Consider the following 14921-nt stretch of genomic DNA (forward strand, 5'->3'; position numbering starts at 1 on the left):
ACACATTTCAAATTATAGATTATGTGTCCAAATATTTAGTAAATAAACAAAAATCCTTAGTACTTTTCAAAGTCCCAAGATATCCCTAAATATATGAGGGTATTCATACCTTTACATGTAACATTACAGAACTTATGCTATATTCAGATGAATAAATAATCCTATACTACTACCCAACTTAAAATAAAACCATATTAAAACAAATCCATTTATTCAACTTATAAAAGTAAAGTTCTCAGGTTAACTATTTCCTACATATGAATTGAACAGAATGCCTTTTACATACCAGCTTTACAATGGTCTCTAATCTCTTTAATTTGATATAGTTATTGCATTTCCAGAATTATCTGGAAACCCACACAAATGTAAGCAAATAGAACTATGATTTCTAAAATTATTTCATAACTCATAGATTATAACTTCATTTGTAATTATTATGGTCATTTTAAAATCTAACTATAAAGATCTTTCCAGTCTTGTCAGCCTATATCGACACAAAAAACTATTTAAGATGACTAGCGCAAGAAAACATGGCTATAACAGCCTTCAAAATTCAAGCAAAAGACTTCAGGAAAGTGCTCAATCTGCTCACTGGCTTTTATTTGTGCTAGTATACTAGGCTTGAACCCAGGATCTCATTCTATCATTTGGTTTTTATGCTCACATTTGACACTCTGTGAATTAAACCATATTTCTAGCCCAGCTTGCCTGCCAGTTATCTAAAAAGATCGTCATTTGGATTTTTCTGCCTGGGCTGGCTTCAAATTGAAGTCTGCCTAGATCTCAGCTTTCTGAGTAGCTAGTAGTCCTACATCAGAGAGGCACTGCTTGGCTATCTCTACTTTTTGCTAGAGAATCTGAAAGATATTGCTGTTATAAGGGGATTGACTGCTGATTTACCAAAGTAAATATACACACATATAATTTACATCCGTACAGAATCTGCTTCTGACTACTGTACAAATACTGGGACAAACCACTGTACGAAGCACACTACTTGAGGTTCATTTTACAGGACTGGGTCTTGAGAACTCATACCCCAAAGAAAAGTATGTACAGTTGTCAGAAAAATGATAAAATTGAAATGTCATTATTGACTCTGTCACTATTGAATTTGTCCTCTTCTGTTTATTTCTGATGGAGAAGTTTGCGTATGAGCAGCCTATCAGGTAGAATCATATCACCTGTTGTTCTGGATAATCTAATAAATTTTCAGTTGACAAGAGGGAAGTTGTACATTTCTTGGGAACCAATTCTATTTCCACCTTCTCATTTTCACAGGATTCATCTTTCTGGCTTTGTGCTGTCCTGATGATTTCACTGTCAGTTAACACCTTATGCCTGCCATTTTTCAATGTGATTCTCAGGAGTCAGGTTTTCCAGCCCTCTGGGATGCTGTAAGATGTAGGCCACATAGCCACAGAAACATCTTCATCAAAGTCCAATCCTTCTTTCTACTCTGTGGTGGGGAGAAGCTGCTTCCACGCTCTGATCCAGAGGTCGAATCAGTGAAGCCATGTTGGATGGCAAATGGTTGGCTATCATCTGTTGACCTCAGGACATTTTCACTTGGATTTGTTGGTGAATTATCCAAAACAGCACCACCTTTTCCTTCAAGCCTTTGGATCTTAAGTACTTTTGAACCTGTGGCACAAAAATCTTACCAAACCATCATTGGAAAATTGAATGGTCCATCCATCCATCCAGGCACCTCTTTGGCTGAGATAAGAGACTGGCAGGTTGAAGGTATCTGTTAGCATGAAAGATCAATGTTTCTTCCCTCTACCCCCCATACAATGCTTAAGTTTGTGTAAACTGGTTTTCTTGGCACAGCACATAGCCTTCCAATGGTGTGTGCCTGCGGATAGCACGTTGACCTTTGATGGCTGAAGGTCTGACTGGGCAGGCACTTCCAGAAGAGCTCAGTCTCATCTCCAGTGTACATCTGTTCAGGATGCAAATCTGCTCACTCAATCAAAATCCCAAAGTCCTTACAGAAACCTTCCACGCAGCTTCATCTCCATTGCATCCTTCATTTCTGACGTTAATCTCCCTCATGCTATGCTGTTGCTTAAAATGGCTTAACCAACTGGCAGAAGGGTTAAAATCACCATTCTTTCCCAAAACATAGAAGAACTCTGCCCTTTGGGCACAAACTGGTTCACACACGGGGTTCCCTAGGGTTACCCTGGGGTTTCCTTTCACCCTCTGATGGATGAACCACTGGAGCACAGCACACTCGGTTTCCTCTACATGGATGGCTTCATAGACTGTTTCTAGGCCAGAAGACTGGTGGAACCCGAGCAGCTGGCATGAGTGGCGATCTTCTCCTTGTTCTTTCTGACACCCTTGACTGTGGTTCCCATAGATCGCGGCCAGTTCCTTACACGAGCCTCCATCCTCAAGTTTCTTGAAGAGGTCAAGCCTGTCCTTCATAGTCGATACTGTGCTTCCCTTTCCCCAACCGCGACCCTCTGGGTCTCCTGGCGGTAGACCAAGTCCTCAACACTCAAATCAACCCAGCAACTTCACCACCACCTGGTGACCTCGACCTCATCAACTGGGAAGGCCTACCTGTGTGGAGGTGGAGGAGAGGATTTGGGAAGGAGGGGCTCTAAACTGGGGAGGGGGCAGTATAGAGGCCCCTAGAGTCCACCTGCCATTAATTTGGATCACTGATAAGTTCATGACCTCCAGGATATTAGGACTACCCTCCACTTGGCCCTTGGGTTTGGCCTACCCTAATATCCCTCTCTAATCTCCCACCCAGCCCGGGGCATAGGCCAGACACAGGGGCTCAGCACCCCGGTCACCCAGGGCCAGAAGTCACACTGCCCCCCACGGAGGGGCCCAGCCATCACAAGCACCTCCTGTCCCGGGTCCCTCGCAGCCCTGACTCCACATCTCCTCAGAGATTATTTTTTAAAGCTATTATTTTGTTTCTTTGTTGTTGAGTGACCTAATCTTGTGTGTGTGTGTGTGTGTGTGTGTGTGTGTATGTGTGTGTAAGGAAGATGTGTTCCCCTCTGTGAGCAGGTATTGATAGAGTTCCAGTGGGCATAAGTGTGAAATAAGTCTCAGATGAGGTATTAGACAGGTGGACTTGACCAACGTAAAGCTCATGGCCACCTTCCCTCTCATTTCCCTTGCTGCCTTTGAAGAGAAGGTGGATTCCCCCCCCCCTCAAGGAAAACACCTCCTCTTGTACTGGCAGAGCCAGGAAGGAAGGGCCCTTGAACAGTGCACTTTTTCAAGGACTACTCTGTACTGCCTAGTGTCTGCTAAGACATAGTCGTGTGACCCAGAATATACATCTTGAAAAAAATGCAGGCTGTGCCAGACAGGTCTCATCAGGAGAGGAAGGTTTCTGCACCTGCTTTGCTGATGTAGTCAGCTTAGTGGCCTGGTCAGAACCAGGGTGAATGGATGACCGAAAGAACTTCCTCATCCAATCCTCCTTTCATAGGTATTGGGTTTTGGTATTTGTTCAGATTTTCTCATTTTCACTTTAAAATATCCTTACCCTTGATATGTAATATTTGCTTTCATCTCAACCATGGAAAGCCCAGTGTGATTATATTGATAATTCTGCTAATGAAAACAAGGTTCGGCGGACTGAAGTTGAAGTCAGAGCTTCCTAATTCTGAACCATGTGCTTTCACCATATTCCATATTGTGTCCCCAGTAGCTATGTGGAAGCATTGTGAGCGTTTGCTCATGACAAAATAGCATTTCAAGAACATTTAAAGATGGAATTTAAAAAGTAAAGACAACTACTGTGGCTTTAGGAGTCTTCTGTTTGGTTCACAAATGGCTGGTCTCCATCAAACATGCTTTTAGGGATCCAATTGTTTTCTTTTGTTGTTTTGGTGTTGTCTCCCTGTTGGGACAGTTGTTGGTCTGTTGGACCTCCTTCCATTTGTCCTCACTCTTCTTGGATGTCACACTCCCGAGTTCCACGGGAAATGGACGGTCCACGCCCACCCAGCTGGCCTTCCCATCCTGAGCGCAGAGGACTCAGGTCTCCGCCAGGAACCGGCCGCGCTTGCCCCTCTTTGAGCGCTGCGCCCTGCAGCAGCAGGCTGGGCTCACACTTGCAGATCCGAGAGGCCCACTCGGTATTGTGCTAAACCCGGTGCTTCTCAAAAGGAAACACAAGCAATATGAACCAACGTCCCAGAGACCTGGACCAGTCTGCTCCCAGAAGCCCGTGGGAACGCCCCTCCCGCCCCCCCCCCCCCATCCTGACACCCCATCCCCAGGCCTCCCCAATCCCCACATCTCCTCAGATGTCTCTGGGGGGTGTGGAGGGGGCAAGCAAACCTGAGCCTGCCATGGGCCTCCGGGAGGCAGCCGCAGGGAGACCCACTCAGCCTGCAGCCCTGACTCTTCATTGCCCATCTTCGCGGAGCTCCCTGTCGTGCAAGCAACTAGGCCCAGCTCTGGGTCCTCCCTTCCCTCCCTGGCCCCCATCTATCCTGGAGGTTAGAAGGTGCCCGGCCAGCAGATGGCGCTAAAAGCACACCACTCCAAAAAGGGTGACTTCCAAATCTGTAAGCTTGCTTCTGCTGACTGGCCATAGATAATCTTTGAAATGCTTACATGTTGAAAAATTAACAGTATCCTAATTAAAAGTCCTGGATTAAAATTAATGTTCTACTGTGAAATGCTGAATAACTTGTTTAATCACTATGTACTTAAATTTTATTTGCAAGTTGAATGAAATTATCTGTCTCATAGAACTGCTGCCAAGGATGAAATGAAAAGAACCTGTGTTAAGGCCCTTCCCCTTATGCTTGACACCTAATACATGACTTATCAATATTAATTTTGATTATTAAGAATACTGCTAGTAGTTTCACCTGGTAGGGGCTTTGTAATTCTTTGCCTTTTTGATAAAAACGATAACCACTACTTACGTAGTAATGACATAAAGTGAAGATTTAGAGTCAAAGCTTGGGGTGGTGCCTCACACCTATCATTCCAGTTACTTGAGAGAAAAAGATCAGTAGAATTTTGTCTCAAGGTTACTCTCCCATAAAGTGATGGTCCTTATCTCCACCCCACAAGGCTAGAGTGGTGGCTTGTGTCTGTGATCCTAGCTACATTGCAGGCATAAGTTGGTGGATCCTGATAGAAGGCCAGGCCCCAGGCAGGAAAAAACATATAAATAGCCTAAAGCAAAAAGAGCTAGAGGCATAGCTTAAAAAGAAGAGGGTTCGGGTAACAAGAGCACAGTCCTGAGTTCAACCTCCAGTTCCACTGCCCCCCCAAAACATCTTGGTTCTACCACTTGCCAGCTGTGTGACTGTAGAGATACTACCCAGTTTCTCTGTGCTTGGGTTTACGAATCTGCAAAGTGGTATGGGAGTGGCACTTAACTCACAGAAAGCTTTCTGGATTGTTAGGTCATCCATGAAGGGAAATTGATAGAATGCCTATAATACAATAGCTTTTACTCTTTCATTTTTAAAATTTATTCTTCATTGTCATCTTTTTACGATAGTACTAGGGATTGAACTCAGGGCTTTATGATTGCTAAACTGGTCCTTTGCAACGAGTCCCACTTCCAGCTCAAATTTTTGCTGGTTAATTGGAGATGAAGGCTTGCAGAGTCTTCTTCTAGGGGCCAACCTTGAATTACAGGCCTCCAGATCTCAGTCCCTTATGTAGCCAAGATTACAGTCAAGAGCCAAAGGCACTCGGCTTCATTCTTCTTATTTCCTCTTGGTGTTATCTGATTTTATTACTGCCATGAGTGTACTTGTATTGCGAGGGAATGGCCTCCTCTACACCACAGGGCACATCTGAAAGTGTGCAGGACTGAGAAACACTTGCTTCTCCATGAGCCAAGTTTAAGGCATCTAATTAAATCTCTCACAAACATATTTTGCTTCAACCCCAAATGACAAGTTTAGAGCAAAGAGAGAATCTGTGGAGGGAGCCAGGGGAACTCTGGGAATGTTCACACAACACTCAAGGCTGTGGCTGATGTCTGACCGCAAGGTGGGGTTCCCTGCCTGCCTTCCTCCAGTCAGTTCTGAGTCACAGCTGTGTCACTCTCCAATGCCACTTCCCAGGCCCAGGGAGCTCTCCTCTGAGCACTGCCAGGGAGGTAATGGCCTTCTCCTCTTACAGCAACTCTGGAAGGAGCACAATGCTGGGAACATCACCTGTGCCCAGGAAACTGGGGATGTGGCTTCTGGCCCTGATTCCCACCCCATTCCCAAGTTAACCTTGGCCAAGTCATTAGCTTTATCTGCTTCATTTCCATTAAACATGAAGTCTTCTCTTTCGCACTCACAAGATCTTCATTAAGACCGACCATATACAGAAGTCCTTTGAGAAGTTCAAATACCTTTACACACTTACATGCTATTTGAGCTCAGTGAACAAGGCAAGGCATAGAAAACTTGAGATCTAGTTTCATTTTTGATTTCTGCTAATTTTGTGACCTTGCTCAATCCCTTCCTTTCCTTCAATGTCAGCCTTCTCACTGGTAAGGTCGGTATAACAATGATCTTCTCATAAGGCAATTGGGAAACCTCCACAAAGCCTTTTCTCATTTCTCTTGGGTGGAGGGGATGCTAACTCCCTGTTTGGCTTTCTTTGAGACCACTTGAACTGCGTCTTAATATAGTCTAGGATTTAACTGCCACAAGACTTGGTTAACAAATATGATTGTTCAGAAGTCATCCAATGTACTACGGATTTAAAAAGAAATTCCTTGCAGTCATATGTTTGTGTAGCCAAGCAAGGAAAATAATGTTTTCTTTCCTTGGGCACAAGTTGAAGTGGGAAGAGAATGCAGGAAGTGGGAGAGGAAAAGAGGACCCTTCTAGAAGGATATGGGGACGTGGTGTAGCCCCAACCAATGCCACATGAAAGGGGGGACAAACTGCAATGGCGCTGACCACAAGGGCACCCATGTGTCTGGTCCAAAGAGCACAATGTCCCTGGGAGAGCCTCTACCTGCCTCTTTCTGAGCTCACAAGCAGTAGGACCTTAAGAGAACTGCTCGTTCCTTAGCTGAATTACAGCTCCGCTCTGGTTTGGAAAGCCCCTGGTCAGCATGTCACTTATACTGTGTGGCTCTGTTCCTGTGATTTCCTGCCCTTGGAAGCCAGGCCTAGTCATTTAGTAAATGTGTGGCCATTGTATAGGAACTTTCACATTCACTGAAATTCCCTTCTCCTAATGCATCTTAGCTCTGAGGAAGAGTCTAGACGGTCTTAAACTCTTGCTTATAAATGTTTAATTATGAAGTATTTCAAACAGGGAAATGTGACGAATTGTCCTGAGCCTCTTAGCTGTTTTAGCCATTAACAGCTTTTGTTCAATCTCATTTCTTCAAGCATCCTTGAGTCAGAATTTCCACTTCTGCTCAAGTTATTGCTATGTCTTTTAGGCATAGATCACTGTTTACTTGCCAGTTCTGCGGCTTAATTCAGCTCCACTAAAGGCTGGAGCTTTCCCACTTGAGCCACATCTCCATTTCCAATTCTTTTTCAGCTTACTGAAGGTAAGGGTCTCATCAATGTTTCTGCCTAGACTACTTCCAATGAGGATTCTCAGATCTCAGCCTCCTGACTAGCTGGGAGCAGAGGCCATGCCCACTTTACAAATCACTTTTGTTTTGTTTTATTGCCACGGTGATGTACAGAGGGGTTACAGTTTCATACGTAAGGCAGTAAGTACATTTCTTGTCAAATTTGTTACCTCCTCCTTCATTTTTCTCCCACCTTCCTTCCTCCTCAATTCCCCTACCCCCACCAAGTTCTACAGTTGGTTTACATCATATTATCTTGGACGTATTGCTGTCGCATTGGTTCACGTTTTACCCTTTGCTTTACCATTTTTGATGTCTGTAGGTTTTTCTCTCCCTTTTTGTCCTTCATTGGGAAAAAATGGACCATTTCTCTGGTTTGGGTGATTAGAGCTTAAAGATCTTTTTTCTTTCTTTTATAGTCATTGCTACATTTTCCAGGCATTGTATCATTGTGTAATAGGGAGTCTTTTAAAAATGGGAGAAATTTTAGCTGAGTGCCATTGTCTCATGTGTATAATACAAGCTACTAAGAGGCCTGAGATCTGGGGATCCTAGTTTGAAGCCCATCTGGGCAGGAAAGTCCATGAGACTCTTATCTCCAATTAACCAGCTCAAATCCAGAAGTAGAGGTGTGGCTCAAGTGGTAGAATGCCAACCTTTAATGCAAAAGCTAAACAACAACACTCAGGCCCTGAGTTCAGGCCCCAAGTTCAAGCGCCAGTATTGGCATACTTACACAGGCATGTACACACACACACACACACACACACACACACACACACACACACACGATAATTTTAAAAAGCGCCATTGTACTTACTGATGACATTTCATCCTTGAAATGTGGCAAAAAACCCAAAACCGTCCCCAAACCCTGGCATCAGGAGAAAGCACAGAGCCAGAGCTTTGCCTTTGCTGGACATCATCTCGGTCTCTGCCCTACCTATGCCTTTCCCCATGAAACCCTCAATCTGCTGCTTCAAGGGGAAAATTGCTCCTAAACTAAGGGCTACCAGCCTCTCTGTACATCAGTTTGATAATAAAAATTTGAAAACAAAACAAAACAAAAAACTAAGGGCTACCAGAATGCCAACAATAAATTCTTTCCTTACTTCACATCTACTTCTCTTTGATGACCAGAGTCACCAGCAGTTGGCAAGGTCCAGACCTAATTACCCCAGAGACAGGCATGTAGCACCCATTTCTGGTAACAGTTTCATATACAGTATCTATCTGTGGACTTTCAAATGAGAAGACCTACAAGTCCTCTGAACACTTGTTCTCATACCTGTAATCCTAGTTAGTCAGAAGGCCAAGATACAGAGGATGGAGGTTTAAAGCTGTGTGGGCAAAAAAGTCTGCAAGACTCAATCTCCAACAAACCAGAAAAAAATCTGGGTTGCAGGTATGGCATAAGTGGTAAAAGGGCAACCTAATCAAGTTTAGTGAGTGTGAGGCCCAGTGTGAGCTACAATTCCATCATCACACCTGAAAATCATATTCTACAAATTATCAGGTATTACATTGTCTCAGTCTTAACATTTTATTTCTTTTTTGAATCAGCATCCAAACACTATCTCTAAACCTTTGCAGATCACTGATTACTTGCCATTTCTGGAGCTTAATTCAGCTCTGTTCATTGCTGGAGCTCTACCACTTGAGCTGCCTCTCCACTTGCGTCTTATCACCGGTTTACTGGAGACAAATGTCTCACCAATGTTTCTACCAAGGCTGCTTCAAATGAGCATCTTTAGATCTCAGCCTCCTGAGTAGTTGACATTAGAGGCATTAGCCACTGCTGCCCAAATGAGAGGATACTAGAGAAGTCACTCAGCCCCATATTTGTTGTTGTTTGGAGGCTTGAACTCAGAGCCTGGGGACCATCCCTGAGCTTTCTTGCTCAAGGCTAGCGCTCTACCACTGAGCCACAACTCCACTTCCGGTTTTCTGGAATTCATACCCGGGCTGGCTTCAAACTGTGGTCTTCTTAGCTCAGTCCCCTGAGTAGCTAGGATTCCAGGCATAATCCACCAGCGCCCTGCACTGTCATTCTATTTTCTACCAATTCAGATACCTGTGATCATCTGACTTATAAATACATTACATACACAATTCCAAATACAAATAACGCATACCATTATGAGCTGTAGGATGAAAATGGTACTGTTGGGATCCAACCTGCCAAGGACATAGACTTTCCTTTCTTTAGCACACATATTATCTGTCGGGGGTTCAGTGCCTCACTCAGTTGTCATACTGGTGAACGGTATGCTGTGCTGCTGTTCAGTTAACCTTATTTTACCTGATGCTGTCAGATGCAGAAGCAGTGGTGCTATTAACGCAGGTGTGCTAGGAGATACCATAAAATTCTAAGGACAAAGGGAAGGGGAAAAGTCAAATACCAATGCTGCAACCACAAATGGGAGGGGGGGGGTGGGAGGAAGGCGGACCCAGGCCGTCCTCTCCACGTGGCCGCCCAGGCCAGAGGAGCCGCTCGTCCAGAGGAGAGGGTGCTGGGAGGCTCTCGGGGAGACTGGGCGCTGCAGGCCGTGGGCGCCATGGCCAGGCGGTTGGCCAGGCCCCAGCCCAGGCCAGGACGGTGGGAATGGCGTCTTGATTGCACAGTGCCGTGGCATGGGGCTGTCCACCCGTGTGGAGCGCGGGGTCTGTGCGCTCCGATTGCTGCAGCCAAGACTAAAATGGTTTCATTCATTGAAAAGAACATGCTTAGGGCTGGGGATATGGCCTAGTGGCAAGAGTGCTTGCCTCGTATGCATGAGGCCCTGGGTTCAATTCCCCAGCACCACATATACAGAAAATAGCCAGAAGTGGCGCTGTGGCTCAAGTGGCAGAGTGCTAGCCTTGAGCAAAAAGAAGCCAGGGACAGTGCTCAGGCCCTGAGTTCACAGCCTAGGACTGGCCAAAAAAAAAGAAAAGAACATGCTTTCTGGAGAGAGCTCAGGGGTGCCTGCTCACAGAAGGCGGCTTGGGAAGTATTACCCTGGGCTGACTATTGAGGCACTCAGGACAGCTAAAGCCATGATCTTCTAGAGCACAGCTACTGCTTGAACTGCAGCAGATCTTGGCATTGGCCTTGTCGTGCTAACCATGCAGGATTTGCAATGGAAGAGTGAGCACACAAAGGCCCCCACATAGAATTCAAAGGCAGATGTGAGGTGGGAGCTGAAGATGCAGTGGAGAAGCCAGGAAGTTAACATCTGTCAGGGAGAGCCACAGACAATGAGAACTATGAGCTGAAAGAAGAGAGCGAGCACACAGCGGCAGCTGGCCAGGCCAGGGGCACCGAGCTGCCCAGAGCCTTTGCCACACACAGGACTCTACCAAGGCTCTGGACTGCAGACATGCAGTTATTTTATTTAGTGCTTGCCCTGCTACCTTTTCAGTCTGCCTTCTCCACTTTGGAGATGATAATTTTTTATATGTGCATTTGCATAGTGGAAGTTTCTAACTTACTTTTTGATTCCACAGGAACTCATAATTGGGAGTTTGGTCCAAGTCTCTGAAGAAATTTTGGGCTTCGACTTTTTTTTTTCCTGTCCTGGGGCTTGAACTCAGGGCCTGAGCACTGTCCCTGGCTTCTTTTGCTCAAGGCTAGCACTCTACCACCTGAGCCACAGCGCCACTTCTGGCTTTTTCTTTTTCTATATACGTGGTGCTGTGGAATTGAACCCAGGGCTTCATGTATGTGAGGTAAGCACTCTACCACTAGGCCATATTCCCAGCCCTCAGGCTTCAACTTTTGAGCAATACTGGGACTGTGCAACTGTATGGACTCTTGGTTAAGAATTGAATGTGTTCTGCATTGAAATACACATGAGCATTGGGAAGCCAGGTGTCAAGTGTCTCCCCAGGCTAAATGAGGTGTGCCAACAGGGGTGGATTGTGAGCTAAGTTGAATACACTGAGAAGTGGCGAGAAGATCAGGAAAGCACGCCTCTGGGGTGTCTATGTGGTACTTTCCAGTGAGGAGTAACTAAGTGAGTAAACCTCTCCCAGATGAGATGACACCACCTATGGGCTGGGGCCCAGGTGAAAAGAAAGAGGGAAAGGAGGAGGGCTTCCTTTCCTCTTTCTCTCCATTCTCTCTTCTTCCCTGTCCCTGTCCCTCTCTTCCTTCTTCTCTTTTCTCTTCCTCTTCCTCCATCCTTCCTTCTCTCTCCTTCCCTGTGTCTTCCTCTCCTTCTCCATCACCTTCCCTCCCTTAGACTATTCCCTCCTTCCTCTCCCTCCTTCTCATCACCTTCTCTCTCACCCCCCCTTTCCCTTTTCCTCTCTTCTTCAATCCCCAGTGCCATAATTGTCTGAAACAGTGAGCCACATCGAACTTTACCCGCCTTAAGCTGTTTTCACAGCAATGAAAAACTCATTAGCCCAGTATCACCACTGTATCCTGTCACATCAACTCTAGAATCTTCTTCTGTGCCTTTGTCTTCCTTGCTACAGTCCTATCCCCCATCAACTCCACTATGAAATCCTTAGTGTTCTTTGGTTTGTGTCAGTTGCTCCGCTCCCTCCAGAGCCTCCAACTTGGACTTCACCTAGGCCTTCGCTCCTCACCGCTGCGTCCGCCCTCCACCTCTCATAAGCCATTCACTCGCACTCGCACGCACACCCTTTCTTTTCAAAATTGTCCTCACATGTAGGATTTTAATTATTAATAAAAATTTAAATAACAACACATATTACCAGAGAAGGTGAAGACTAGTAATTAAAATTGCCTTGAAGAATTCCATATTAATCACATTTTTCCTGATGTCTTCAGAGAAAATAAATTTGGAAAATCTGCAGTTCTTACAAGTTCTTAAAGGCATCACAAAAAACACATGGAAAATGATCATGCTGAGAGTAAAGCTCCTAGAAGGAGAAGGGTATCTTGAATCCAATTGTGCATAAAGTCATTTGAAATACAAATGAAGATTTCTAGATAATTGGTTTTGACATTTTTTTGTTGTTTGCAATTTTGCAAAATTGTAAAACAATCATTTTTCACCCAAACTAACGTCAGTTTCTAGCCTTACTTTAGATAAAGATAGTAGACAAATATAAACAAAAATAAATTAAAAATATAAATAAGATATAATATACATCAATACAAAATATAGTATAATGTAAAAAAATTATATAAATAAATATAATTTCATATAAATAATTTTATCAACAATAAATTTAAACACAAATATTGAAAATAAAAAATAGAAATAAATAGAAAATATATAAATCTAAAATAAAAATTACAAAAAATAAATGAACATAATTTGGAATATAAATAATTTCAATGATAGTAAAATAAAATATAAAAATAAACCAAACTAGAAGAAAATAAACAAAATATTAAAAACAAATATAGAAGTAAAAAATAAATATAATTTTAAACTTAATTTTATTTTTAAAATTAAATATAAAAAACATAGAAATACAAAAAGAATAAAATAAAAATATACAAAAACAAATAAGTAAAAATATAAAGAAAAATAAATATGAATAATTTAAATATAATTTTAACAATAGTATAGTAAAAGAAAAATAAAATAGGAAAATATATAAACAAAAAATACATATAGCTAATTTAAAATATGAATAATTATATTAGTAAGAAATTAGAATAAAATATAAAAAGACTACAAAAATAAAGATACATAAAAATAAAAAGTAAAAATATAAAGAAAGATATATATTTAAATATAAATAATTTTAATATCTTAAAAGTAAATCAAGGCTGGGGATATGGCCTAGTGGCAAGAGCGCTTGCCTCGTATACATGAAGCCCTGGGTTCGATTCCCCAGCACCACATACATAGAAAATGGCCAGAAATGTCGCTGTGGCTCAAGTGGCAGAGTGCTAGCCTTGACCAAAAAACAAGCCAGGGACAGTGCTCAGGCCCTGAGTCCAAGGCCCAGGACTGGCAAAAAAAAAAAAAAAAAAAAGCTGAGACTAAGAGCTGTGGCTGAAATGGTAGGGCACCAGCCTTCAGCAAAACTTGAGCAAAAAAGCTAAGGGACAGTGCCCAGGCCTTGAGTTCAACCCCTATGCCAGCATAAAAAAAAAAAAGTAAATCAAAAATAGAAATAAGAAAAAGTGGATAATAAAAATAGAGGAAAATAATTTAAAATAAATATGGTGAAGTTAAGTGTGAATAATTTTAATAAAATATAAGTATTGTAAACAAAATATATTTAAATATAAATATAATGAAAAGTATTTAATAGTAAAAGTATTTAATAGTAAAATTAAACAAAAATATAAAATAAAGTCAAAAGAAAAAATATATAATAACTTTAAATATAAAAACTTTTAAGTAATTTTAGATACTTACAAATGAAATGCAAATTTACATTTTAAGATTTTCATCACTTACAATTTCTGGAACACATAAAATTGATTATATCTTCCTATGGAAGAGCATTGATGAAACCTTGGGAATATATTCCCAGGCCAGGGTTCAAGCCCAACAAGTAAATGGTCAACTTCCTCAGTCTGTCATAACAACAGAGGAAGACTTGACCACAGTCATTTGTGGGACTCTAGCCTGACAGTGTGAACTGTTTCACAAATGTTCCTGATATGAGAAAGAATAGTAAACTTTGACTCAGAAATTGTGAGGAAATTTTTCAAATAAAATACACCATTTTCCACTTGTTAATATATTAATGGCAGTCTAGTTTGTAAGATTCTAAACACTTTGTAATGTTCTTTTCTGTGAAAACAGAATCAGTGTTCTATAGCTAGAATAGTGTAATGAAAGATTTCAAAAGGCTGATCGGTGGTAGTAATTCTCCATTATCTTCTAGAGGAATTAATGTGTCTCTGACAGTTCTTAGTTCATCAGTATTCACAGAAATATGTTGGCTTTATTCTTGGTGTGTCCTGGATGGTTGTCTGTGATGCTTACAGCGTCTTCTACTGGCTATTGATTATGGTTATATCAGTTTTTCAGGCTTTTTTTCTCTGTCACTTTACATTCCTTTCATTGCTATTGTTGTTGAAATTTTTTTTTGTTTCTCCTTCCATTTCTACATTGGTTTAATCTATCCAGATTCTGGGAAGAAAAATTGGTGTTGGTGTCTCCTGTTGTTTTTATTTGTCTTCGTTGATAGAAAATTCTTCATATCCTTATGTTGACAATGGTGGGTTTAGTCCTCTTCTTTTTATTTGGATCCTTTCAGCTGGATCCTTTCTAGTTTATTCACGTTATTCTGTAAATGTTTCTCTGTTGAAGTTGTTGTCTAGGTTCATTGCATTCTTTAGCAGGTGTGTCATCATTGGTTTTCTCACGTGACTGGTGGTTTTGATGACTTCAGTCATCTTTTGTCTTCAGTTGTAAGCTTCAATCATTTTAAGTGTTTTTCTTTA

General features: G+C 42.2%; 1 pseudogene; it reads right to left on the reverse strand.

The window, feature by feature from the left end:
- Nucleotides 1-1004: 1004 nt before the first annotated feature.
- Nucleotides 1005-2436, reverse strand: LOC125364495 (annotated as a pseudogene).
- Between the last annotated feature and the right edge of the window lie 12485 nt (nucleotides 2437-14921).

Source organism: Perognathus longimembris, chromosome 16 (assembly GCF_023159225.1).
Source record: "Perognathus longimembris pacificus isolate PPM17 chromosome 16, ASM2315922v1, whole genome shotgun sequence".
NCBI lineage: Eukaryota > Metazoa > Chordata > Mammalia > Rodentia > Heteromyidae > Perognathus > Perognathus longimembris.